Source organism: Ranitomeya imitator, chromosome 4 (assembly GCF_032444005.1).
Source record: "Ranitomeya imitator isolate aRanImi1 chromosome 4, aRanImi1.pri, whole genome shotgun sequence".
In the NCBI taxonomy this organism is placed as follows: Eukaryota; Metazoa; Chordata; class Amphibia; order Anura; family Dendrobatidae; genus Ranitomeya; species Ranitomeya imitator.
In genome coordinates, this window is record NC_091285.1 from 162,130,730 (window position 1) to 162,158,643 (window position 27,914).

The 27,914-nt window shown below is 44.2% G+C and overlaps 1 protein-coding gene across 2 annotated transcripts in view; it reads right to left on the reverse strand.

Annotated features, from left to right (window-relative positions):
- Positions 1-27,914, reverse strand: part of PPP2R2B (protein phosphatase 2 regulatory subunit Bbeta) — a 403,054-nt gene that overhangs the window by 76,953 nt on the left and 298,187 nt on the right. The window lies entirely within an intron of this gene.

The window sequence follows — 27,914 nt, forward strand, 5'->3', positions numbered from 1 at the left end:
ATGTAAGGGTCAGTAGACGCTGCAGGTTGGAAGCGACGTACGTCTGCAGCGTCTAGATGCTACAGCATAGTGGATGGGATTTCAAGAAACCCCATCCTACCATGCACGCACCGACGTGTGCAGCTTACCCATGGAGACAGACTAGGCCTAAAGCTTCACCAACTTCCATAATTACCAGTACCTTGGCAGCAAGGCACATTAATGGGGATAAGGTAACGTTCTTGAATTGACTGAAGACAACCCCTCACAAGAGTATGATTGTGGACAACCCTGGCTGGACCGCCCCGGCAGAATCATCCTTAGAACATAGAATTTATTGGTTTGGGTGATTAGACCTGCAGTGACAAAGTAGCTTTTAAACTCAGGCGAGCCCGCTAATGTTTTTCAAGCAGGAGACTCTTCAGGAAACACTGGCATTTTTTGTATAATTTATCATTTCAGATCGCGTTAGCCACAAGCAGTTTTTCAGAGGGTTTCCTTGTGGTTTTTGTGACATCTTTTTCACGGACGTTATGTGGTCGATTTTTTACTCTACTGAATAATAAAAAAATGCTTTTTTTTTTTAAGCAAAGAATAAAAAAAAAAAAACACTGCAAAAAACCTCCGGGTGCTTTCCCAAACAAATTTCCCAAACAACATCTTCAGTGAGAAAAAAAACCCAGGAGAATGGACAAGTCACTTTTAACTAATTACAGTTGGTTGAAACCTGACATTTTAAAAATAAGCTCAAAAGTCTGAACATGCGGACAATCAAATGCATATGTTTATTCTTTTGGGTGTTTTATGATAGGTTATTCAGTCTGTTTCCGCATTGGAATCCATCTGAAAAAGACGTTATGTGCACCCAGTATTATACGAGTAAATCAATGTGCCCCATATTATGTTAGTGGAAATTTGGCATCACATCGCTAAGTTTCACATTTTTAAAGGGTTTCATATTAACAGACTGTTTGAGAATCTGGCAGCAAGTTTTTTTTAGGTAGATTTGGGAATCCGGCATCAGATTTTCAATAGATCTACAGTCAGAGGTTCAGAAATGTGCTCATATTATATTCGTGTAAACTTGGTCCATCTGTATTTCATTAAAGGGTTTCAGATTAAAAATCTGCTTGGGATCTGGCAGCAAGTTTTTTTTAATACAGCGTTGGAAATCTGGCAGCAAGTTTTCAATACATCTACAGTCAGGAGGTTCAAAAATGAGCTCATAAGATCGTGTAAAATTGGCATCATTCTGGCTTTCTTTAAAGGGTCTCGTATTAATATTCTGTTTTGGAATCGGGCAGCAAGCACACAATACAGTGCCAGCACAGGGAATATAAAGAAATGCACACTGCCAATTTAAATCCGTTGATTTTTTCATGTAAAGCACTAATGTGCCATTTCCCCCTGAACCAGAAATGCTTTTTGTAGCCACTCTTCCCTTTGGCTAATAATTAATGGGGGATCACAAAATCCGCACCGTTATCAAAGTAGGAATTCACTAATCGAGCATTTGAAAAAAAACATTTTCTAAACTAGACAACGCATTTAAATATGAAGAAGGAAAATGTTAAGGATTCAAGAACATCAAGGGAAAAGAAAAAAAAAAAAACGACAAAGCCGTGGCTAGTTCTGCACTACAAAACGGCAATCACACTGAACAAATTCAATCACATTACTGCTTACACAGCTTTATGTAAGAGGCTTACGGGAGCCAAAAGGTGTTTTTCCCTGGCTCCCTAAAAGCAGTCCCAGCAGTAGCTGTCACTATACTCCTTAAATAGCACAGTCAAAAGGATAGGCAAATTACTTCTGATTAGCCTAATTGAGACTATTCCTTCAGATACGTCAGAGGTTAACTCCTGGGCAATTAGTATCTTGATGAGCTTCACTACCAGACGCCAATGGGAACAATGCTCTGTAGCCAAGCAGAAAAGACGGATGGCGCTGACAAAGTGCGGTATTAACTCCGATTTCCTGGGCACAACTGGGTGACGAGTCAATGTAGTAGGTGAAATGATTCCTGGCCTGGGACTCTGCATTTAATAGAGCTGACATAGCTTGGAAATTGCTACATGATTGGCACAAAAAACATCTCAAAAGGTGACAAATTCAGGTTAAAAGGACGTGCCCATTAAAAAGCCTGCTGACCAAGGGGTTAAAACATTAAGCAAATGCATCAAGTTAATTAAAGTGTTGCTGGCTACCTTTTTTTTTAAACTACCATAAAAAAAAAAAAATACATTACTACATGATAAAAAAAAATAACTTATAAAAAATATTTATTTTTTTACTTATGTACACGTTTCTAGAAACTATAGATAAAATGGGCATCGCTGGTTCACGGCTCCACTAGACAAGATTGTTATAACAGATCATTCATTTTCATCTGAAATAGGTTAATGCCACCAAGTCGCAATAATACAACAGGTTTACAAATAAAAAAAACCTATGAATAAAAAAAACAAACAAACCAGTTTGAAAGTAAAATAATTTGCAAAAAGTGAACAATCGTTTCTCTTGTAAATGACAAAAACAGATACAGTAGGACAATAAACCCCCCTGCGAACAAATATCAATAGCTGGCATTTGTGTGATGGAACAACACACAATACAACGGCAGAAAAAAAAAAAAGAAAATTCAACAACAAAAAAAAAAGCTCAATAATCAGCAATAAACTAAAAGACGAGCACAACAGTAGTTCTATAGAAACAGTGTGACAGATCTAGATAAACAGGATCAGGCCGGGAGATCACGCCGAAAAGGCGGATGGAGGAGGTGTCGCCATGTAACTAACCAACTAGGAAATACCAAACTACAGAAAATGATTGACAACCAACTTCACTACAGCACTCCCAATAATGGCCTGTCCCTAAACTGAAGCAGGGGTTCTGCAGAGGCAGTTTACGGAGAAGAAACCCATATTTAGAGATCCTCTTTGCCCAGTGCTATGCCCCCTACATTCTATAGATCGTCGATACGCATGTGGCCGGACTGCACTCTCAGATCACAGTGATCCACTTTACAGGTGATCTGCTATTCTATATGATGGAGGAAAATACATTTAAAGGGAATGTGTCATTAGCCTTCTACATAGGCATGCAGGTCATACAAAGCTGAATAAGTGGATACCGTGAGATCTGCGATCTGATGTCTTCTTCTAGAAATATCAACGCTCCGGACATTGATCTCCAAGAATCTGCCTCCAGCTCCCGAGTTCATGTCCGGCCCATAGATCTTCACAGCTCATTTACATATAAGAATAGTGTGGATTTCTCTGGAATAAGACATCGGACGCCTGATATCAAGATATCACTTTACTCATCTTTCCCATGTAGGAGGGCAGATCCTACTAACAGATTCCCTTTAAAAGACCTATTTGGGGAAACGTACTTGTATACATCTATAAAATAGGGCTTTCACCAGGGTCTTCAATGGGTTTCGGGCACAGCCCTGGTATCAGAACCCCAACTTCCATGCGTCCGCTCATCCGTACTCGTGAGTAGACATGTTCATGAGAACGACCCCACTGACTTACATTAGTGTCCTGTCGCTATGTTTCCTATACAGGCAGTAGTTAGATGTATGCTATGCTGGTCTGAACGAAAGTATTAACAGACGCATGCCCCTAGAACGCATTTACGCATCTTTGTCCGACTTTGAATTATCTACCATAGTAGACCACATCCCCTCATGCTAAACCCTGCTCCCCTTCAAAAAAAAAAAAAAGTCAAGGGGCGTAAAAAGTTGAAAATATTGCATACAAAATACATGTATCAAAATAAAGACTTATGCACATGAAAGTGGTGTATAAAGTCCTTAATAAATGTGTATGCCAGAGTATTCCCATTTATGAAATTCTACATTGTACTGCAGTTTTGCACTAGAGAATACGGTAACTAAACTTGCATTAGACTTATTCTTAAATATGGGTAATTAGGTAGCAAAAACCTGGTAACTTTTTGCCTTTAATCTGAGACCAATATAATGTAGGGGCAGAGACCCAGATTCCAGTGATGCATCACTTACTGGGCTGCTTGCTGTAATTTTAATACGAGTCACTGTTTTAACAGCAAATCATCACTAAAGGACTAGTAAAGCTGCTGCCATGTAGTCACCCATAATCACGAGCTCTGTATAACCCCAACCAAACCTTTGATTGGAAGCTTTCTGCCTATGCACAGCGTACACAAAAGCTGCTAATCACTGGTGTGGGCAGGTTATACACAGCTCATCAACATTGACAAACTAGTAGATCTGCAGCAGATGAAACCATGATTTCTTTACACTGCAGCAAGCAGCCCAGTAAGTGATGCATCACTGGAATCAGGGTCTCTCAGATGGGGCAGAATCCACATTTACAAGTTGTACATAAAGTACCACACATACGATAATCTGCGCTTCTTTTAAAAACTTTTCTGATCTTAAGGTACCTTCACACTGAACGATATCGCTAGCGATCCGTGACGTTGCAGCGTCCTGGATAGCGATATCGTTGTGTTTGACACGCAGCAGCGATCTGGATCCTGCTGTGCCATCGTTGGTCGGAGCAGAAAGTCCAGAACTTTATTTCGTCGCTGGATCTCCCGCAGACATCGCTGAATCGGCGTGTGTGATGCCGATCCAGCGATGTCTTCACTGGTAACCAGGGTAAACATCGGGTTACTAAGCGCAGGGCCGCGCTTAGTAACCCAATGTTTACCCTGGTTACCAGGGGACCGGCATCGTTGGTCGCTGGAGAGCTGTCTGTGTGATAGCTCTCCAGCCACCACACAGCGATGCTGCAGCGATCGGCATCGTTGTCTAGATCGCTGCAGCGTCGCTTAGTGTGACGGTACCTTTACTTTCCACACTTATTACTGCAAGATGCCTTTGAACAGACATTTTCTTCAGACTTTAAATGAAGTCTGTAAATGTGAAGAATCCATTTTCTTCTCTGGCTCTGGAGCCCATCAAAACAAAAGCGGTTTCCACATGAAGGGACTAAAAAGCTTGGTTCTCGGGGCAAGTAAATTCTTGTGTACTAATTAAGCAGCTATTTTAGTGGTTAGAGGAACATATTGGCGTCCTGGGTGTAGTGGTGCCGCTCCAATCTGCAGCCTGGCAAGTGGGCTTTGTGATGCAAATAACACAGTGCTCCTTATGAATGGTGTCACCAAGCAGAGATATCTGTGACTGCTCTTAACGATATCGTTGCATTTTGTGACGTAGCAACGATATCGTTAATGAAATCGTTCTGTGTGACAGCGACCAATGATCAGTCCCCTGCTGGGAGATCGTTGGTCGCTGAACAAAGTCCAGAACTTTATTTCGTCGCTGGATCTCCCGCGGACATCGCTGGATCGGCGTGTGTGACACCGATCCAGCGATGTCTTCACTGGTAACCAGGGTAAACATCGGGTAACTAAGCGCAGGGCCGCGCTTAGTAACCCGATGTTTACCCTGGTTACCATCCTTAAAGTAAAAAAACAAACACTACATACTTACCTACCGCTGCCTGTCCGCGGCGCTGTGCTCTCCTCCTGTACTGGCTGTGAGCGTCGGTCAGCCGGAAAGCAGAGCGGTGACGTCACCGCTCTGCTTTCCGGCCGCTGTGCTCACACAGACAGTACAGGAGGAGTGCAGAGCACAGCGCAGGTAAGTATGTACTGTTTGTTTTTTTTTACTTTTAGGATGGTAACAAGGGTAAACATCGGGTTACTAAGCGCGGCCCTGCGCTTAGTTACCCGATGTTTACCCTGGTTACCGGCATCGTTGGTCGCTGGAGTGCTGTCTGTGTGACAGCTCTCCAGCGACCAAACAGCGACGCTGCAGCGATCCGGATCGTTGTCGGTATCGCTGCAGCGTCGCTAAATGTGAAGGGGCCTTTAGAATAGCATCCGTGATTTCCGGAACTGTGACGATAACACAAATTCATTTTCTTCATCTGAAATATAGACAAAGTGAATATAGGACAATATTTCCAGTTTTCCCCTTCCAAATCTTAATGATGACTGGTACTTGGGAAAAATATCACTGCAGACAGAGGCGCGAAAGGGGTGAAACGTGTTAATGAAAGCAGCTTGCTCCAAGTACGGCTTACAAGCCTGTCAACAGGGCAAGAATAATCACCTCCAAAAAACACAAAAATGCTCAGCCCAGCCAACAGTGTGAGTGTTTATTTACATGGAAATTTATTATATATATATATATATATATATATATATATATATATATATATATATATATATATATATATATATATATATATATATATATATATATTTTTTTTTTTTTTTGGGGGGGGTACATCAGATAGGGATTATATACATTAGGTAGGACTGCTCTATATGGGTATACCTTGACGATTGGTGGAGCAGCTTAGTATACATTTTTTTGCAAAAAACATCAACTAAATACCCTGTTTTTTCCATCTTTTGACTGGCACTTGCTTATCACTGATTTTTTTTTTTTTTACAACAGTATTGTTGACCTTGTTCAATGACCTTGTTCAATGTGGAAGTAGCCCATGTGCTATATATATATATATATATATATATATATATATATATATATATATATATATATATACATACATATATACGTACATACATACACTAGATTGTGGCCCGATTCTAACGCATCGGGTATTCTAGAATATGCATGTCCCCGTAGTATATGGACAATGATGATTCCAGAATTCGCGGCAGACTGTGCCCGTCGCTGATTGGTCGAGGCAACCTTTATGACATCGTCGCCATGGCAACCATTATGACATCTACGTCGATACTGTGCCCGTCGCTGATAGGTCGAGGCGAATTTGCGGCAGACTGTGTCCGTCGCTGATTGGTCGAGGTAACCTTTATGACATCATCGTCGCCATGCTGTGCCCGTCGCTGATTGGTCGAAGCCAGGCGGCCTCGACCAATCAGAGACGTGGGATTTCCAAGACAGAGACAGAAAAACCCTTAGACAATTATATATATAGATTTTTTTTTTTTTTGTGGGGGTAGGGGGTGGGTGTTGCCCACTTGGTAATGGAGAGTCATTTCTCTGACACCCCCATTACTGACCAACACCGAACCTTTATGCCAGCTGTGTTTTTGGACAATTCACAGTCGACACCAATCCCCAAGCCCCTTTACCACCACTTCTGGGGAAGTTGTGACGCTTGTATTTTTAGGCTAGGACACTGGCGTGCTATAGTGCCAGCCCCCGGGCCCCAGCACTTACCTCTCCTGGTTCCAGCGCTGCAGCGTCTTCCATCCTCTGACTGACGTTCAGGTCAGAGGGCGCGATGACGTCACCAGTGTGTGCCTGAGCAGTCACGTCACAGAGAGCAGGAAGACGCTGACGGTGAGGAGTCCAGAGCAGAGCAACGACAAACAACGAGAGGTATTTCATTTTTCTTTTATATATATATTTGGAGCAATATATGGACACCATCAGAAGGGGCCCATATATGGAGCATTATATGGGGCTAATTTTATACGGAGCATCTTATGGGGCCAATTCTATAGGGAGCATCTTATGGGGCCAATTACATATGGAGCAGTATATGGGGCCGATTACATATGGAGCAGTATATGGGGTCAATAATATATGAAGCATCTTATGGGACTAATTATATATGGGGCATTTTATATGGCAAAAAAAAACACCAGTATACAGGCAAAGATGCTTACCTGTTCAAGGCCTCCAACAATTGCACTAACCAGGGCTGGGCCCTAGATGGCTCTGTACACTGTAGCCTCTGTTCGCACAGGATGCATTATGGTAAGCCCGCTATATGGCGTCATTAATAGGCTTTGAGCCATACACTTTGCATTGCTGTGTGAACACGCCACATACAGACTATTTGTTTGCACAGGTGCACCAAGCAGCCAATTCCTCATTGTAGGGTGGCTGCATTATCGGTATTATTGCACCTGTGTTTTTGCCATCTTAACTTGGGTCCGCTGCACCCTGGTTAGTGCAATTGTTGGAGGCCTTGAACAGGTAAGCATCTTTGCCTGTATACTGGTGTTTGTTTTTGTTTAGAATAGTGGAGGTCTTTCCTCTTATGGTGTTTTTTTGGCATTTTATATGGCCAATTGTATATGGAGCATTATATGGGGCCCATTATACATGGAGCATCTTATGGGGCCAGTTATTTTTGGATCATTATATGGGACCCATTCTGTAAGGAGCATCATATGGGGCCCATTCTGTATGGAGCAATATATGGGACTCCATATACTGTATGGGGCCGATCATATACTGTATGGAGCATTATGAGGCCCATTATATATGGAGCAATAGATGATGCCCATCATATACTGTATGGAGCATTATATGAGGCCCATTATATATGGAGCAATAGATGGGGCCCATCATATACTGTATGGAGAATTATATCTGGCTCACTATACCGTATGGCGCAATATATGCTGGTCATTATGTATGTAGCACTCTGGTGCCCATTGTACTGTATGGAGCATTGTACGAGGCTCATTCTGTTTGGAACAATATATGGGGCTCATTATTCTGTATAGAGGACTATGGTGCCCATTGTACTGTATGGAGCATTGTACGAGGCTCATTCTGTTAGGAGCAATATATGTGGCTCATTATTCTGTATAGAGGACTATGGTGCCAATTATACTGTATGGAGCACTATATGGGGCCATTATACTGTATGGGGAAATATATGGGGCTCATTCTGTTTGGAGCAATATATGGGGCTCATTCTGTATTGAAGACTATACTGTCTGGTTTCTGAGCTAATGTAGAATATACAATAGATATCACTCATGTAATGTAAGAAGTGAAATATTTGACATTGTACTATACCTTTATTTCTCTGCTGTATCGGTACATTATGAATTGTGGTATGGGTTAAAGGGGCCCACTGGGACTCTTTCTCCCAGGGCCCATGAAAACCTGGAGCCGGCCCTGGATAGAAGCTATGCTAATAAATTATGATTATTATTTATTTATGCTGGTAAAATGTGTCATTGTGCATTCAGCACACAAGAGCCGCCGCTGCTTAGCACAGCTCTCAGCACACAGAACCGCCGCTGCTTAGCACAGCTCAGCACACAGAACTACTGCTGCTTAGCACAGCTCTCAGCACACAGAACTGCCGCTGCTTAGCACAGCTCTCAGCACACAGAACCGCCGCTGCTTAGCACAGCTCTCAGCACACAAATGCAGCTGCTTAGCACAGCTCTCAGCACACAGAAACGCCGCTGCTTAGCACAGCTCAGCACACAGAACTACCGCTGCTTAGCACAGCTCTCAGCACACAGAACTGCCGCTGCTTAGCACAGCTCTCAGCACACAGAACCGCCGCTGCTTAGCACAGCTCTCAGCACACAAATGCAGCTGCTTAGCACAGCTCTCAGCACACAAACGCCGCTGCTTAGCACAGCTCTCAGCACACAAATGCCGCTGCTTAGCACAGCTCTCAGCACACAAATGCCGCTGCTTAGCACAGCTCTCAGCACACAGAACTGCCGCTGCTTAGCACAGCTCTCAGCACACAGAACCGCCACTGCTTAGCACAGCTCTCAGCACACAAATGCAGCTGCTTAGCACAGCTCTCAGCACACAGAAACGCCGCTGCTTAGCACAGCTCTCAGCACACAAATGCCGCTGCTTAGCACAGCTCTCAGCACACAAATGCCGCTGCTTAGCCCAGCTCTCAGCACACAGAAACGCCGCTGCTTAGCACAGCTCTCAGCACACAGAACCGCTGCTGCTTAGCACAGCTCTCAGCACACAAACGCCGCTGCTTAGCACAGCTCTCAGCACACAGAACTACCGCTGCTTAGCACAGCTCTCAGCACACAGAAACGCCGCTGCTTAGCACAGCTCTCAGCACACAGAACCGCTGCTGCTTAGCACAGCTCTCAGCACACAGAAACGCCGCTGCTTAGCACAGCTCTCAGCACACAGAAACGCCGCTGCTTAGCACACCTCTCAGCACACAGAACCGCTGCTGCTTAGCACAGCTCTCAGCACACAGAAACGCCGCTGCTTAGCACAGCTCTCAGCACACAGAACCGCTGCTGCTTAGCACAGCTCTCAGCACAGAAAAGCCGCTGCTTAGCACAGCTCTCAGCACACAGAACCGCCGCTGCTTAGCACAGCTCTCAGCACACAGAACCGCTGCTGCTTAGCACAGCTCTCAGCACACAGAAACGCCGCTGCTTAGCACAGCTCTCAGCACACAGAAACGCCGCTGCTTAGCACAGCTCTCAGCACACAGAACCGCTGCTGCTTAGCACAGCTCTCAGCACACAGAAACGCCGCTGCTTAGCACAGCTCTCAGCACACAGAACCGCCGCTGCTTAGCACAGCTCTCAGCACAGAAAAGCCGCTGCTTAGCACAGCTCTCAGCACACAGAACCGCCGCTGCTTAGCACAGCTCTCAGCACACAGAACTGCCGCTGCTTAGCACAGCTCTCAGCACACAGAACTACCGCTGCTTAGCACAGCTCTCAGCACACAGAACCGCCGCTGTATAGCACAGCTCTCAGCACACAGAACCGCCGCTGTATAGCACAGCTCTGTGCCAGAGCAACAGATCTCTAGAAGCTTGAGCGCAAGATTTAGTCTTCTATGTCCTACATCAAAGACTACAGGTTTATATTATTATTATTTTTTTTTAAGTCATGTGGGACTAAGGTTACATCGTCTGTAATAAGACGGTTTATATAAATGGTAAACCAAGGCCAGTACATTTGTAATCCTCCAACAACTTACGGGCAGCTAGGTGCTTTCAGATGGGCGATTGCTTCATTATGGCATTTTAAATCTGTCTAAAGTAAGTATTTCCCGTCTGCTGCTGCCTGCCACCAAATGGCATGAAGAAGAAACAAATGTAGCGTAAAAAGGTTTACACAGTGCGCAATTACTATGTGCAGGCTGGCGGATTTACCAGCTGCAATGGCAAAATTCCACTATGGCATTGGTGTTTAGAGATGATGCGTATTCTGCATCGGGCACATTGTCCCCACTACAGATATGGCATCTAGTATTAATCTTATGGCAGAGAAAAATGTATTCCTTCCGATTACAAACAGCATTTTTTTTTTTTTTTTAAAGCCAGTTTCTTCAATGAGCAAAAAGAAGAGTTTTAAGGGGTATTTCCATCTCTGAAAGAACATGCCATAAGTGTATAGCAGAGCCCCCCACCGAGCACTGACAAGCATTACAGCCAGTGGCAGCGATCAGAATTTATACAGAAGTGTTGACTCTCGCCAAAGCCCCATTTTTAATATTAATGCTGGTCCCATTGTGTAGATATACAATAGATGGATGAGACGGGAGTAGCTTTTCAAACCCTTTCCAACAAATAGTTGGGTAGCGCTTGTTACAGGGGTCAAACTGATCATGTGTATTAGAATATGAATAAAAGGGACCAAACTGAATTGGGCTAGTGATATCAGACACTAAGGTGTGACCACAATGTCCTGTCTGGCCACAGGCCTACTGACCCAAACTCCACAACCTTATGTACACCTAGGAGATGGCCGAATTTGATGCAGAGGACCTGCGGCCAGACTGGACATTGCAGTCTGTACAAAGACCGTGAATGTCGGACGTGTGAACCAGACTATGTGGATTTGACACGTCATGGTCAAATAAGGCATCTTTGCCTCAATTTATCAAGGTGATCTTTTTCCAAGTAATTTATAATATAATAGACTATTACGATAAAAAAATTATTTTATAGAAAAGTGTTTTATATGTAATTTTTGTTCACAAACATAAGTAATAGAGGCAGTTAAAGACCCATTACAGACACATTACAGAGTCCTTTCATATGGTTTCTGCCCGTCAACATTTAACTGTAAAATGTACAATTATCATAGCAAAGGAGCATTTGGGAATGAGAGCGGGAAAAGGTGATAAAATGCAGCTTGAGATTAACTTCACTTACGGTATGTGCAAACGTTGCGGAAAGGTGTGCGGATTTTGCGGCACCGATTTTGGTAAATCCACAGGAAATCTACACTTTTTTGCGTTTTTTGTGCGAATTCCACCTGCGGATTCCTATTATGGAGCAGGTGTAAACCGCTGCGGAATCCGCACAAAGAATTGACAAGCCGCGGAATAAAAGACGCAGCATTTCCGCGCGTTTTTTCCTGCATGTGCACTGTGGATTTTGTTTTCCATGGTACTGTAAACTCATGGAAAACTGCTGTGAATCCGCTGCGGCCAATCCTCTGCAGATCCGCAGCAAAATCCGCAGCGTGTGCACATAGCCTTAGAGTACTTGTATTGATACTTTATGGTCAGAACTACAGTTTCAATAGTCCAGTATCCTCATGCGACACAGAACCATGGTAATTCTGAGGAGAACACATGGAAAATCCAATGGCCTACTTGACTCCAATGGCCATCATTCTGACCGGGTGTATGCACAGCGCATACTTATCACGTGACATGCATACACCGGCCAGAAACCTAGACCATTTCCGGCCTCACACAATACATATGCATTCAGCATGCGCGAGGCAGTACAGTCAGAATGTGGTTGGGAATACATACATCGCAGGCTTGTAGACACGCCGTTCCCGCAGCGGACACCGGAGAATCCACACAGAGCAGAGTGACTGCACACTTGTTGTTTTAGACCGGATAACCACTTTAATCCCTTCACAACCTTTGCCGCATAGGTACGTTAAAGGTCATGTCCCTGCCCTTAATGCGGGCTCAGACGCTGAGCCAGCATATAATCCTGCACATGACAGCTGATCTGACCTGACCTTAGAATTGGGCATAACTTTTTAATTGAAGGGCAAAGAAAAAAAATAAATTCCTAAATCAGCAAAGCAACGACATTTGGAGGAAGTACTCGGGTGAAATTAAAACAAATAATTGAAAGATTCTCATTAAAATCTCTGTATAAGCCCCTTTTAATATTTTTTAAGACCAAAAATCTTTAAATCTGGATACGCTACATGAAAGCAGCAGCAAACATCCGTCACCATCTCTAGGGCGAGGAGACGTGGAATACTTCCATATAGGCAGCATATGAAAAATTCATAACATTAACCACTTCGACTTCTGCTGAGAAAATCTTCTGACAGGAACAGAAATGTTTATTTTTATCTAATGATCTCCAGAGAGCCTTAACCCCTGTATTGCTGGAGGGCCTAGCAACCAAAGCCGAGAACGGAGGCCGGCCTGCCTGCGGAGCGCAGCACAATTTCTGGTGTTGCCATAGTGACCGGCCCTCTAAGGATCTGGCTCCACCACGCTTCTCAAAGTGTGTCAGCGGCATCTACGAGGAATAAATTGAAAATGAGCTTTCCCTTCCTTACCGCAGACACTTTGGGGCAGGATAAGCAGCACGGTCACTGAGCATGGGCTTGGCAGTGTGTAAAAACAGTCAATATCATGAGCAATGTCGGCAACATATCCTAAGAGGTCACCCAACTCATGGCCATGCCTAGAATACTATACTGAATGTAATGCCCATAGTGTTACCAATATATGAGTAGAATGGCCAACTATCTATATATATAATTGTCTAAGGGTTTTTCCGTCTGTCTGTCTGTCTGTCTGTCTGTCTGTCTGTCTGTCCTGGAAATCCCGCGTCTGTGATTGGTCGAGGCCGCCAGGCCTCGACCAATCAGCAACAGGCACAGTATCGACGTAGATGTCATAATGGTTGCCATGGCGACGATGATGTCATAAAGGTTGCCTCGACCAATCAGCGACGGGCACAGTCTGCCACGAATTCTGGAATCATCATTGTCCATATACTACGGGGACATACATATTCTAGAATACCCGATGCATTAGAATCGGGCCACAATCTAGTGCATTAATAATGCTCCCAAAACAGGCACATCCAGGAGAGCTGTAGGAAATCCTCATCTTACAGAAGAACGGGCATTTCTCACATATTTGTAATTCTTTTACATGGTGTAAATTCTCCTTAATTTGCGCTTTTTATATTGTCCCGGGATCGTTCCATCGCAGACACACCACCCCCTCTCCCCAGTGAATAAATCTAGTCTTTAGTCAACTAGTCCTCAAGAAGGGTGGATGACCAAGCCCATTTGGCTACCAAGACTAGATTTATATACAGTGAAGAGGAACAGAAATCACTTCTGTTCCTTATCCAAGGAACAGAAACACGTAAGAACAGAAGAAAAATGGCACCAAATTTAGAGAAAAGAGACATTTATACCAATGGAAAAAACATCACATTTATGGCAAGTTACAGGCCTTCAGAAGAGGTTGTCTGGCTTCAGGGTATGACTGCAGACTAATGGTGGAGGTACTGGTGATGGGAATGTGAAGGCAAGTATGTGGTTTGCCCACATGCAGTGATGTGCAGACTAGACGTGTGCTCAATACCCGTGAATTTAGTGAGGTCAGACATGTCAAGTCGGAATGTGGCCATTTGTGTGCAAATTGCTCCCTCCCGGCACAGGGGAATTCACGCAGCATGGTCATTGTGAGGATTCGCAAGTCTGCAGTCACATGACTACGGCTGGACAACGCCTTTAAGTTCTAACATGGGTCATCAGAATGAAGGACCAAATACAGATTAGCATTGTTGACCACTTCATGCATTTTTGACGACAAAACAAGAATCAGCAAAAGAAAATCTACTGGCCTTCTGATTCTTGAAATTCAGTGGATCACAAGCTCGTGGATCCTTCTAACTCATGTGCACTTGCCAACAGTCTTGATTTTCAGAGATATGTCGCATAAACCAGACACGAAGATGGCAGATTTATGCCAATATCCATAAAAGGTACAATTATGGCAATTTATGGATGTTGATGGGTAGAATGTGAGGAGTTAAAAATACTTGAAAGTTAGGGGTTTAAAAATCGGTCAGTAGTAGGATCTACGGTACCATACTTGTCTGCAGACTTACACATTTGATAAAATGCGCACGGGTTACCCTATATATTGTAGGAATTTGGATTCCTTTCTTGGAGGTCACACGTTTCTTTTCTGCAGCTTCGGTTTCCAGTATGATACAGTTGTGCTGCAGAAGAGAACCCATTGCAGAAAATCCAATAATGTAGAATGGCCGAGGGTAGAATGGTTGTCTGTAGAATTCGGGGAGAATCTAACCTGTAATGGTTAACCCCTTCATGACCCAGCCTATTTTGACCTTAATGACCTGGCCGTTTTTTGCAATTCTGACCAGTGTCCCTTTATGAGGTAATAACTCAGGAACGCTTCAACGGATCCTAGCGGTTCTGAGATTGTTTTTTCGTGACATATTGGGCTTCATGTTAGTGGTAAATTTAGGTCAATAAATTCTGCGTTTATTTGTGATAAAAACGGAAATTTGGCGAAAATTTTGAAAATTTCGCAATTTTCACATTTTGAATTTTTATTCTGTTAAACCAGAGAGTTATGTGACACAAAATAGTTAATAAATAACATTTCCCACATGTCTACTTTACACCAGCACAATTTTGGAAACAAAATTTTTTTTTGCTAGGAAGTTATAAGAGTTAAAATTTGACCAGCGATTTCTCATTTTTACAACGAAATTTACAAAACCATTTTTTTTAGGGACCACCTCACATTTGAAGTCAGTTTGAGGGGTCTATATGGCTGAAAATACCCAAAAGTGACACCATTCTAAAAAATGCACCCCTCAAGGTGCTCAAAACCACATTCAAGAAGTTTTTTAACCCTTCAGGTGCTTCACAGCAGCAGAAGCAACATGGAAGGAAAAAATGAACATTTAACTTTTTAGTCACAAAAATTATCTTTTAGCAACATTTTTTTTATTTTCCCAATGGTACAAGGAGAAACTGAACCACGAAAGTTGTTGTCCAATTTGTCCTGAGTACGCTGATACCTCATATGTGGTGGTAAACCACTGTTTGGGCGCACGGCAGGGCTTGGAAGGGAAGGAGCGCCATTTGACTTTTTGAATGAAAAATTGGCTCCACTCTTTAGCGGACACCATGTCACGTTTGGAGAGCCCCCGTGTGCCTAAAAATTGGAGCTCCCCCACACGTGACCCCATTTTGGAAACTAGACGCCCCAAGGAACTTATCTAGATGCATAGTGAGAACTTTAAACCCTCAGGTGCTTCACAAATTGATCTGTAAAAATGAAAAAGTACTTTTTTTTCACAAAAAAATTCTTTTCGCCTCAGTTTTTCATTTTCACATGGGCAATAGGATAAAATGAATCCTAAAATTTGTTGGGCAATTTCTCCCGAGTACGCCGATACCTCATATGTGGGGGTAAACCACTGTTTGGGCACACGGCAGGGCTCGGAAGGGAAGGCGCGCCATTTGACTTTTTGAATGGAAAATTAGCTCCAATTGTTAGCGGACACCATGTCGCGTTTAGAGAGCCCCTGTGTGCCTATGCATTGGAGCTCCCCCACAAGTGACCCCATTTTGGAAACTAGACCCCCCAAGGAACTTATCTAGATGCATATTGAGCACTTTAAACCCCCAGGTGCTTCACAGAAGTTTATAATGCAGAGCCATGAAAATAAAAAATAATTTTTCTTTCCTCAAAAATGATTTTTAGCCTGGAATTTCCTATTTTGCCAAGGGTAATAGGAGAAATTGGACCGCAAATGTTGTTGTCCAGTTTGTCCTGAGTACGCTGATACCCCATATGTGGGGGTAAACCACTGTTTGGGCGCACGGCAGGGCTCGGAAGGGAAGGCACGCCAATTGGCTTTTTAAATGGAAAATTAGCTCCAATCATTAGCGGACACCATGTCATGTTTGGAGAGCCCCTGTGTGCCTAAACATTGGAGATCCCCCACATATGACCCCATTTTGGAAACTAGACCCCTAAAGGAACTAATCTAGATGTGTGGTGAGGACTTTGAACTTCCAAGTGCTTCACAGAAGTTTATAACGCAGAGCCATGAAAATAAAATAAAAATTTTATTTTCTCTAAAATGATTTTTTAGCCTGCAATTTATTATTTTCCCAAGGGTAAAAGGAGAAATTTGACCCCAAAAGTTGTTGTACAGTTTCTCCTGAGTACGCTGATACCCCATATGTGGGGGTAAACCACAGTTTGGGCACATGTCGGGGCTCGGAAGTCAAGTAGTGACATTTTGAAATGCAGACTTTGATGGAATGCTCTGCGGGCGTTACGTTGCGTTTGCAGAGCCCCTGATGTGGCTAAACAGTAGAAACCCCCCACAAGTGACCCCATTTTAGAAACTAGACCCCGAAAGGAACTTATCTAGATGTGAGGTGAGCACTTTGAACCCCCAAGTGCTTCACAGAAGTTTATAACACAGAGCAGTGAAAATAATAAATACGTTTTCTTTCCTCAAAAATAATTTTTTAGCCCAGAATTTTTTATTTTCCCAAGGGTTACAGGAGAAATTGGACCCCAAAAGTTGTTGTCCAGTTTCTCCTGAGTACGCCGATACCCCATATGTGGGGGTAAACCACTGTTTGGGCACACGTCGGGGCTCAGAAGGGAAGTAGTGACTTTTGAAATGCAGACTTTGATGGAATGGTCTGCGGGCGTCACGTTGTGTTTGCAGAGCCCCTGGTGTGCCTAAACAGTAGAAACCCCCCACAAGTGACCCCATTTTGGAAACTAGACCCCCCAAGGAACTTATCTAGATATGTGGTGAGCACTTTGAACCCCCAAGTGCTTCACAGACGTTTACAACGCAGAGCCGTGAAAATAAAAAATCATTTTTCTTTCCTCAAAAATGATGTTTTAGCAAGCAATTTTTTATTTTCTCAAGGGTAACAGGAGAAATTGGACCCCAGTAATTGTTGCCCAGTTTGTCCTGAGTACGCTGATACCCCATATGTGGGGGTAAACCACTGTTTGGGCACATGTCGGGGCTCGGAAGTCAAGTAGTGACGTTTTGAAATGCAGACTTTGATGGAATGGTCTGCGGGCGTCACGTTGCGTTTGCAGAGCCCCTGGTGTGCCTAAACAGTAGAAACCCCCCACAAGTGACCCCATTTTGGAAACTAGACCCCCCAAGGAACTTATCTAGATATGTGGTGAGCACTTTCAACCCCCAAGTGCTTCACAGACGTTTACAACGCAGAGCCGTGAAAATAAAAAATCATTTTTCTTTCCTCAAAAATGATGTTTTAGCAAGCAATTTTTTATTTTCTCAAGGGTAACAGGAGAAATTGGACCCCAGTAATTGTTGCCCAGTTTGTCCTGAGTACACTGATACCCCATATGTGGGGGTAAACCACTGTTTGGGCACACGTCGGGGCTCGGAAGGGAAGGAGCACCATTTGACTTTTTGAATAAAAGATTGGCTGGAATCAATGGTGGCGCCATGTTGCATTTGGAGACCCCCTGATGTGCCTAAACAGTGGAAACCCCTCAATTCTAACGCCAACACACCCCTAACCCTTATCCCAACTGTAGCCGTAACCCTAACCACAACCCTAACCGCAACACACCCCTAACCACAACCCTAACCCCAACACACCCCTAACCCTAACCACAACCCTAATTCCAACCCAACCCTAACCCTAAGGCTATGTACCCACGTTGCGGATTCGTGTGAGATTTTTCCGCACCATTTTTGAAAAATCCGCGGGTAAAAGGCACTGCGTTTTACCTGCGGATTTACTGCGGATTTCACCTGCGGATTCCTATTGAGGAATAGGTGTAAAACGCTGCGGAATCCGCACAAAGAATTGACATGCTGCGGAAAATACAACGCAGCGTTTCCGTGCGGTATTTTCCGCACCATGGGCACAGCGGATTTGGTTTTCCATAGGTTTACATGGTACTGTAAACCTGATGGAACACTGCTGCGGATCCGCAGCGGCCAATCCGCTGCGGATCCGCAGCCAAATCCGCACCGTGTGCACATAGCCTAATTCTAAAGGTATGTGCACACGCTTCGGAAAACGCTGCGGATCCGCAGCAGTTTCCCATGAGTTTACATTTCAATGTAAACCTATGGGAAACAAAAATCGCTGTACACATGCTGCGGAAAAACTGCACGGAAACGCAGCGGTTTACATTCCGCAGCATGTCACTTCTTTCTGCGGATTCCACAGCGGTTTTACAACTGCTCCAATAGAAAATCGCAGTTGTAAAACCGCAGTGAAATGCGCAGAAAAACCGCGGTAAATCTGCCATAAATCCGCAGCGGTTTAGCACTGCGGATTTATCAAATCCGCTGCGGAAAAATCCGCAGAGGACCAGAATACGTGTGCACATACCGAAACCCTAACCCTACCCCTAACCCTACCCCTAACCCTACCCCTAACCCTAACCCTACCCCTAACCCTACCCCTAACCCTAGTTCTAACTCCAACCTTAGTGAAAAAAAAAAAAAATTCTTTATTTTATTATTGTCCCTATCTATGGGGGACAAATGGGGGGGGTCATTTACTGTTTTTTTATTTTGACCACTGTGATAGATTATATCACAGTGATCAAAATTCACATTGGAACGAATCTGCCGGCCGGCAGATTCGGCGGGCGCACTGCGCATGCGCCCGCCATTTTGGAACATGGCGGCGCTCGGGGAAGAAGACGGACGGGACCCCGCCAGGATCGGTAAGTATAAGGGGGGGAGATCAGGGCACAGGGGGGGGAGATCAGGGCACGGGGGGCGTCGGAGCACGGGGGGGAGGGATCGGAGCATGGGGGAGAGTGATCGGTGTGCGGGCGGGTGGATCGGTGTGCAGGGGGGGTGGATCGGTGTGCAGGGGGGGTGGTTCGGAGCACGGGGGGGGATCGGAGTGCGGGGGGGTTTGATTGGAGCACGGGGGGGTGTGATTGGAGCACGGGGGGAGCGGGCAGGAGGACGGGGGAGCGGAGCACAGGACGGAGGGGAGCGGGCCACAGATCGGGGGGCTGGGGGGGCGATCGGTGGGGTGGGGTGGGGGCACATTAGTATTTCCAGCCATGGCCGATGATATTGCAGCATCGGCCATGGCTGGATTGTAATATTTCACCATTTTTTTAGGTGAAATATTACAAATCGCTCTGATTGGCAGTTTCACTTTCAACAGCCAATCAGAGCGATCGTAGCCACGAGGGGGTGAAGCCACCCCCCCTGGGCTAAACTACCACTCCCCCTGTCCCTGCAGATCGGGTGAAATGGGAGTTAACCCTTTCACCCGGCCTGCAGGGACGCGATCTTTCTGTGACACAGCATATGCGTCACAGGTCGGATTGGCACCGACTTTCATGACGCATACGCTGTGTCACAGGTCGGGAAGGGGTTAATGGCTAGATGTTACAAAGAACCATTACAAAAAATAAACAAAAGTCAAATTAGAGACATCTTCATAACAAATATAATAATTTGCTGTAAAAACTATGATCTAATACCTGTAAGGAAAGTAAGAACAAGTTGTTCATTAATAGATGAAGCCGCAGACAGAAGGCGCAGCAAGTATGTTATTAGTGCTGCAATGCCAAATGCTCAGAATTTTACATATATCTGACTTGTTATTTACAAGACCACTGCAAGATTTTACTTGTTACCAAAAACTACCACAAATACGTACATGTAACAACACAGGTCTGCGACTAAAAAGCTGTTTGATTGTTTTCATGTAATTTCCATGTATTTTGGTGTGCTGAAAACGAAAAAAATATTGAAAAAAAATCCTGGACGTCAGGATTTGCCATAAAATGCAAAACTATCTTCAAATTTAGTATATTTTTCTCAATTTTTGGTATTTTTTTTTTTATCTTAGGGTTTTGAAAGTCAAAATTACTATTAATTAATTCACATCAATACATTGGAGATATACAATGCCAAAAAAATATAACTTTCAAAGAAAAGAACTTTCAGAGTGAGCTAATGAAGCCAGCATCAACATGTTGCAAGCTGAACAAGCGGGCTCGGACATGCCCAGGCTTGATTCAATTGTTTTATCTTGGTTCTCGCCTGTTCACACTTTTTCATCTCAGTTCGTGATAGCTCGTCATATTCAACCGTGTTTCCCAAAATTAGCATTATGGCTCAGCGGATCAAGCTGGTCAAGAGTTTATCAATACCATGACGCATCCTCAAAAAGAAGGGTGGTTTGCATTTAAAGAGGTCGTAGAGAAATTCTTAGGCAACAAAAGACCCCGACTACAAAAAAATCATCGGACGAATGCTGAAAGCATTTCAAGCTTTAGGTTGCCTGATGAGTTTGAAAGTGCATTTCCTCCATTCCCACCTTGACAACTTTCCTGAAAATTTGGGAGCTGTGAGTGAAGAGCAAGGTGAACGATTCCACCAGGACATTAAAGAGATGGACAGAAGATACCAGGGAAGATGGAGCATTACAATGATGGCAGACTACTGTTGGACACTTCAGAGAGACATTCCAGATGCTACTCACAAGCGTAAATGTACCAAGAGAAGCCTCACAGGGAAGAAGAATCGATTTTAGTGTGTGTTAGTGAGTTCATTGCAGTTAAAAAATGATTTTCATGAAACATTTCTAATAAATTAATTTTATGAGTCTATTTTCATTTATTTTGAGGTATTGTCTTATTTAACATAGTTACTTAAATTGTTAGAAAACGTGATGTCCTATGACAAAACGGAGGTCATTTTCGGATTCAGCGCACTTAAAGATTACGTGGAATAACCAAAACCGCTCTTGAAAATTTTTTTGGGGCAGACCTGTGTAATTAACTGGAAAACCAGAGATAAAAGGAGAACAAAAAATAAACATTGACGATATTTGAAACAATATAATGTTATAGATCTATTGAAAACAGGGACTAAAGGTACCGTCACAATAGACGATATCGCTAGTGATCCGTGATGTTGCAGCGTCCTGGCTAGCGATATCGTCCAGTGTGACAGGCAGCAGCGATCAGGCCCCTGCTGTGATGTCGCTGGTCGGGGAAGAAAGTCCAGAACTTTGTTTCGTCGCTGGATCTCCCGCAGACATCGCTGAATCGGCGTGTGTGACGCCGATTCAGCGATGTCTTCGCTAGTAACCAGGGTAAACATCGGGTTACTAAGTGCAGGGCCGCGCTTAGTAACCCGATGTTTACCCTGGTTACCATCGTTAAAGTAAAAAAACAACCACTGCATACTTACCTACCGCTGTCTGTCCTCGGCGCTGTGCTTCTCTGCTCTGGCTGTGAGCACAGCGGCCGGAAAGCAGAGCGGTGACGTCACCGCTCTGCTTTCCGGCTGCCCGGCGCTCACAGCCAGAGCAGAGAAACAGAGCGCCGAGGACAGACAGCGGTAGGTAAGTATGTAGTGGTTGTTTTTTTACTTTAAAGGGAACCTGTCACCTGAATTTGGCGGGACTGGTTTTGGGTCATATGGGCGGAGTTTTCGGGTGTTTGATTCACCCTTTCCTTACCTGCTTAGTGCATGCTGGCTGCAATATTGGATTGAAGTTCATTCTCTGTCCTCCATAGTACACGCCTGCACAAGGCAAGATTGCTTTGTGCAGGCATGTACTACGGAGGACAGAGAATGAACTTCAATCCAATATTGCAGCCAGCATGCAGCCAGCAGGTAAGGAAAGGGTGAATCAAACACCCGCAAACTCCGCCCATATGACCCAAAACCAGTCCCGCCAAATTCAGGTGACAGAGTCCCTTTAACGATGGTAACCAGGGTAAACATCGGGTTACTAAGAGCGGCCCTGCGCTTAGTAACCCGATGTTTACCCTGGTTACCGGCATCGTTGGTCGCTGGAGAGGTGTCTGTGTGACAGCTCTCCAGCAACCAAACAGCGACGCTGCAGCGATCCGGATCGTTGTCGGTATCGCTGCAGCGTCGCTTAGTGTGACGGTACCTTAATGCGAAGCCTCTTGCCTAAACCAAATTGGTTGACTCACAAGACTCCATACTGTTAATCATTGAACATCAAAAGGACAAGACAGAGCCAGATAACCGGCTCCGAAACGCAGCCCTGTAAGAGCCGCGTAAAGAAAACACAGTGCACGAGTCTGCACTTTGGTGAATGTAAAGCTATGTAGTGATTTTAATATTCAGTGAACTAAACTAGGTTTTGCTAAATTTAGCACAAAGAAAATGTAATTTAATATAATAAACCCAGCATACAAGAGAGAAAAAAAAATTTAAAAAAAGAATGAAAATAAAAGCCAACTTGAATGTATAAACCCGATCAGTGTGGCAATGCATGTCAAGGGAGAGCCAAGATTTGCAAAAAGATTCCTTGTTTTATTTTGTGTTGTTTATTATGATATGAATTGGACTGGTGAAAGAACACAAAATATCAGTGTTAAATAAAATGGGAGAAAAAAAACCATCCAATAAATGATATATACCGTAATTAATAAAATAACATCATGTCCTTTCTTTTATTTAAGCCTGCTGGAACCTCGGTGTCTAATTTGAGCATCCACCAAGCTTTCCCTGCTTCTCAATATATTTCAAAAGACTGACCGTCACATCCAAACATAGACTAAGTGTGAACAGGTGCTGAACCTAGAGTCGCCAACTCATATATAGTCAAATAAATAAGGCAGCACACTGCAGCGCTAAAACATGCAAACATGAAACACGAAAATTGAACTGCATTACCGCACTAGAAATATGAAAAATGAGAGCGTTTAGCGCATAAAAATGGCCAATTTTATGTGTACCTGGTAGCCACTTTACGGCATCTCTTATACCAGGTCCTAAACTTGCCTTTCCTCGCTGAGAATAAACGTCTCCATCTGAATGGGTACATGTGAAACCTCTTCTTAGACTAAAATTCTCTCTCTCTATGGAGGGGTAATGGACCTGCTGTAATTAAAACACCTGTGACTAGGAGGCGGAGTGCTCAGTCAAAAGGCTAAAGAATACATTTCAAAAGACTGACCGTCACATCTCAATATAGTCACCCCCTCTTTTTGGTTTGAATATTTTCTCTATGGCGTATATTTGTAACGATTCTAGGTTTCCACGATGACCATCTAAAAAATGCTTTGACACTTGTGATATATTTCCATCAAAGCTTGCATTTTCTACATCATGAATATGTTCTCGGATTCTAACTTTACGCTGGCGCTTAGTGCTACCAACAGATTTTAAGCGACAAGATGCACATTCCATGATGTAGATTACATTGCAAGTATTGCAATTCAAGAAGGATTTTACGGGAAATGTGAATTGTTCACTAGAATCCATGAAACTGGAACATTTCAGGGAGAATGTACACGTCTTGCAAACTTTATGTCCACATTAAAGGGAACCTGTCACCCCGAAAATCTCGGGTGAGGTAAGCCCACCGGCATCAGGGGCTTATCTGCAGCATTCTGGAATGCTGTAGATAAGCCCCAGATGTTACCTGAAAGAGGAGAAAAAGACGTTAGATTATACTCACCCAGGGGCGGTCCCGCTGCTGGTCAGGTCAAACGGGCGTCTCCGGTCCGCTGCGGCGCCTCCCATCTTCATTACAAGACGTCCTCTTCTGATCTTCAGCCACGGCTCCGGCGCAGGCGTACTTTGCTCTGCCCTGTTGAGGGCAGACAAAGTACTGCAGTGCGCAGGCGCCGGGCCTCTGACCTTTCCGGCGCCTGCGCACTGCAGTACTATCCTCTGCCCTCAAGAGGGCAGAGCAAAGTACGCGTGCGCCAGAGCCGTGGCTGAAGATCAGAAGAGGATGTCTTGTAATGAAGATAGGAGGCACCGCAGCAGACCGGAGACACCCATCCGACCTGACCAGCAGCGGGACCGCCCCTGGGTGAGTATAATATAACATATTTTTCTCCTCTTTCAGGTAACATCGGGGGCTTATCTACAGCATTACAGAATGCTGCAGATAAGCCCCTGATGCCGGTGGGCTTACCTCACCCGCGATTTTCGGGGTGACAGGTTCCCTTTAAAGAAGCCCTTTGTGTGGCGCCAACTCAGATTTAGATTCTGAGGATTTCAGATAATTGGGTGAGAGTGTATTACCCACTGAAGATGCTCTCCTTCATACAATTCTGGACCCGTCATGTAGAATTTTTGCTATGTCAGGATCCTCTTTTAGGATGCACAGGTGATTTTGTATTATTTTTCTGATTATTATACTGTAGAACTAGTGTAACTGGACCAGTATTCATGCGTTCTTTTTTTTGTTTTGAATAAAAACGCGGTCTCCCCTCTACTATTTTCTCAGCTCGATTGGGATTCCAGTTTGTGTACCCTCTTTTGCTTGGGGAGTCGTATACAAGCAAACACTGGGTAACGTTCAGCTAATTAACAGTGAACTACTGAGAGCTCTTCAGACATCATCTTTAGAATACTACAGATGGGGAAATTCCAGTAGTAAGTGACGCACATTAAGGACATTAAGGAGTTTTTGACAAATGTGCAACCACTTTTGACTACACCTCTCGGCGTCGCTACTTGTCCTGTATGAGTGGTCACGTGGTGCCGCTTATTACAGTAATGAATATGCGGCTCCACCCCTATGGGAGGTGGAGCCGCATATTCATCACTGTAATGTGCGGCACCACGTGACTGCTCATACAGGACAAGCAGCGACGCTGAGAGGATGTAAGTGCCGAGGGAGCTGGGTAAGTATTTTAATGCCAGCAGGGGGGGGGGGGGGGGGGGTCGCACAGGGGTTTGGAGGGGGCAGATTACCGGCAACTTTATTTTAAAAACAAAAATAAATAATAAAAAAAAAAGATTATTAATTCCTTCTTTCCAGCGAACGCTGCTGGGAAGAAGGGATGAATACAGGCTTCAGCACCGCACGCAGGGGACAGCGCTTAACTCTAGCGCTGTCTCCTGCATGGTCCGTGTGGTCCTCAGTCGGCACACGGCTGCCGCACGTGTGCCACACTGATGCTCAACGTAAGCACACGGACACGGATAATTCCGGTACCGATTTTTCCGGTACCGGAATTATCTGGACGTGCGAGACTGGCCTTACAGAGATTCTATCACTAGGATCACAGGCACGTATCAGGGTTTGGCTCCATGCTCTTGAGCATTTCAGAAAAAAAACTATTTTAAAAGCCGCCAAGGTCAGAGTCTTCCCGATCACTGACCTGGATTGATATGTTTCTTCCTATGTGCACATATGAGCTCTGTATCACACCAGCACCCATCCACTCGCCCCCACACACACACTCCTTTTCTCGACAACTTTCTGGGTTCACTGTGCATAGGAAGAAAGCTGCCAACCAGAGAAAAAGAGGTTCTATCCACATAAACAGGTCTACGTTATTGTCTATGGGGTGGCTACAAGAGCAATAAATGCAACACTGGTAAAAAAAACTCAGACCAAAGACTCATACAATCCAGGTGCACTACACTGCATACAAGAAAAAAAAAACAACAAAAAAAAAAACTTCTCATAAATCTCAGTGAGGTCTGATAGAAATAAAGAGTGCAGCTAAAACAGAGCGACAGATGACCAAGAACAGACGGCAGGACCAGTAGAGGGGAATAGGCTCAAACAAGTCAGAACCTGTATCAGATATTTGCAGGTCATATTCAGTACACTGCTTGCAAACAATCGACATGTCAAAAAAAAAAAACAAGCAACACACAAAAAAAAAAAAAATAACACAATATTGATTGATATTGATTGCTTGCGTCCACGTGAAGAAATAAGTGGGGAAACCAGTTCTGCTGCATTAAGCACAGCAAGGCCTGTCGTAAACCACGGAAGGATTCTCCTGAGCACTAAAGCAAGCACTCTCAGATAAAGATGGATTTAAAGTAACATTGTATATTGATTTGTCACTGGATATGACAAGCATTCATCGTGGCATTAGGCTACTTTCACACTAGCGGTTTTTTGCATACGTCGCAATGCGTCATTTAGGGGAAAAAACGCATCCTGCTAAGTTGTTTGCAGGATGCGTTTTTGCCCCATAGATTAACATTACCGACACATTGCGACGTATTGACACACGTCGTGCGACGGTTGCGCAGTGTTGTGGCGGACCGCCGGGAACAAAAAACGTTCCATGTAACGTTTTTTGCTGCCGACAGACCGCTTTTTCCGACAGCGCATGTGCGGCCGGAACTCCGCCCCCACCTCCCCGCACCTCACAATGGGGCAGCGGATGCGCTGGAAAAATGCATCTGCTGCACCCGTTGTGCAGCGCATTCACCGCTAGCGTCGGAATCTCGGCCCGACGCATTGCGACTGGCCGAATCCGACGCTAGTGTGAAAGTATCCTTAAGTGGCACATCGATATAGGATTATTACAGGTCCAGGTTACTACCCCTCTACGGAATGTGGGGTCGGGGGCGCAGAAATAAGTGATACAAAGAGGCAATGCAGATACCTCATTCAAATAGCTAGCGTTTGCTTTAGAGAACAAAAAATTTAAGTTCCTGTCTTCTCTTGAGAAATGAACCTGTACTTACACCAGACTGTATAATGAGGGGACATTAGGCATTTGAGAACGGTTATCTGTTGGGATCGACCTTCATTTCACCTTAAAACTCTTCGGCTGCCGTCACACTAGCAGGATTTGGTCAGTATTTTACATCAGTATTTGTAGCCAAAACCAGGAGTGGAACAATTAGAGGAAAAGTATATTAGAAACATATGCACCACTTCTGCATTTATCACCCACTCCTGGTTTTGGCTTACAAAACCTGATGTAAAATACTGACCAAATACTGCTAGTGTGACGGCAGCCTTCTTGTTCTTCCTGTTGCAAAATCTTCTTTCCTTTCACACGTCTCATTTTTTTGCAGTGTTTTTTTTCCCACGCATTTTTGCCCCAGGAAAAAAACGAAGCGTTTTACAGTGCCCGCAAAGTGAGCGAGTTCTTAATTCTCATGCATATGATGCTTATTTTTTTCCTCGAAGAATTAAACCTTAAAAAGCCTTTTTTTCTCGTATCTTACAGATTTCAGTTCATTCAGCATTTTTCTGCAGTGGTTTTCATCCATTCAAATAAATAGTTAAAAAAACTACAAGCAAAAACATGCTTTTATGTAGCCTTTTTTCTGCCAACGCTCTGGTTTTTGCAGCAGAAAAATACTGAACGTGTGAACATACCTCTAGCCTGGCGACACGCAGATGGCCGTAGCCTGAACGATGCCTCAGAC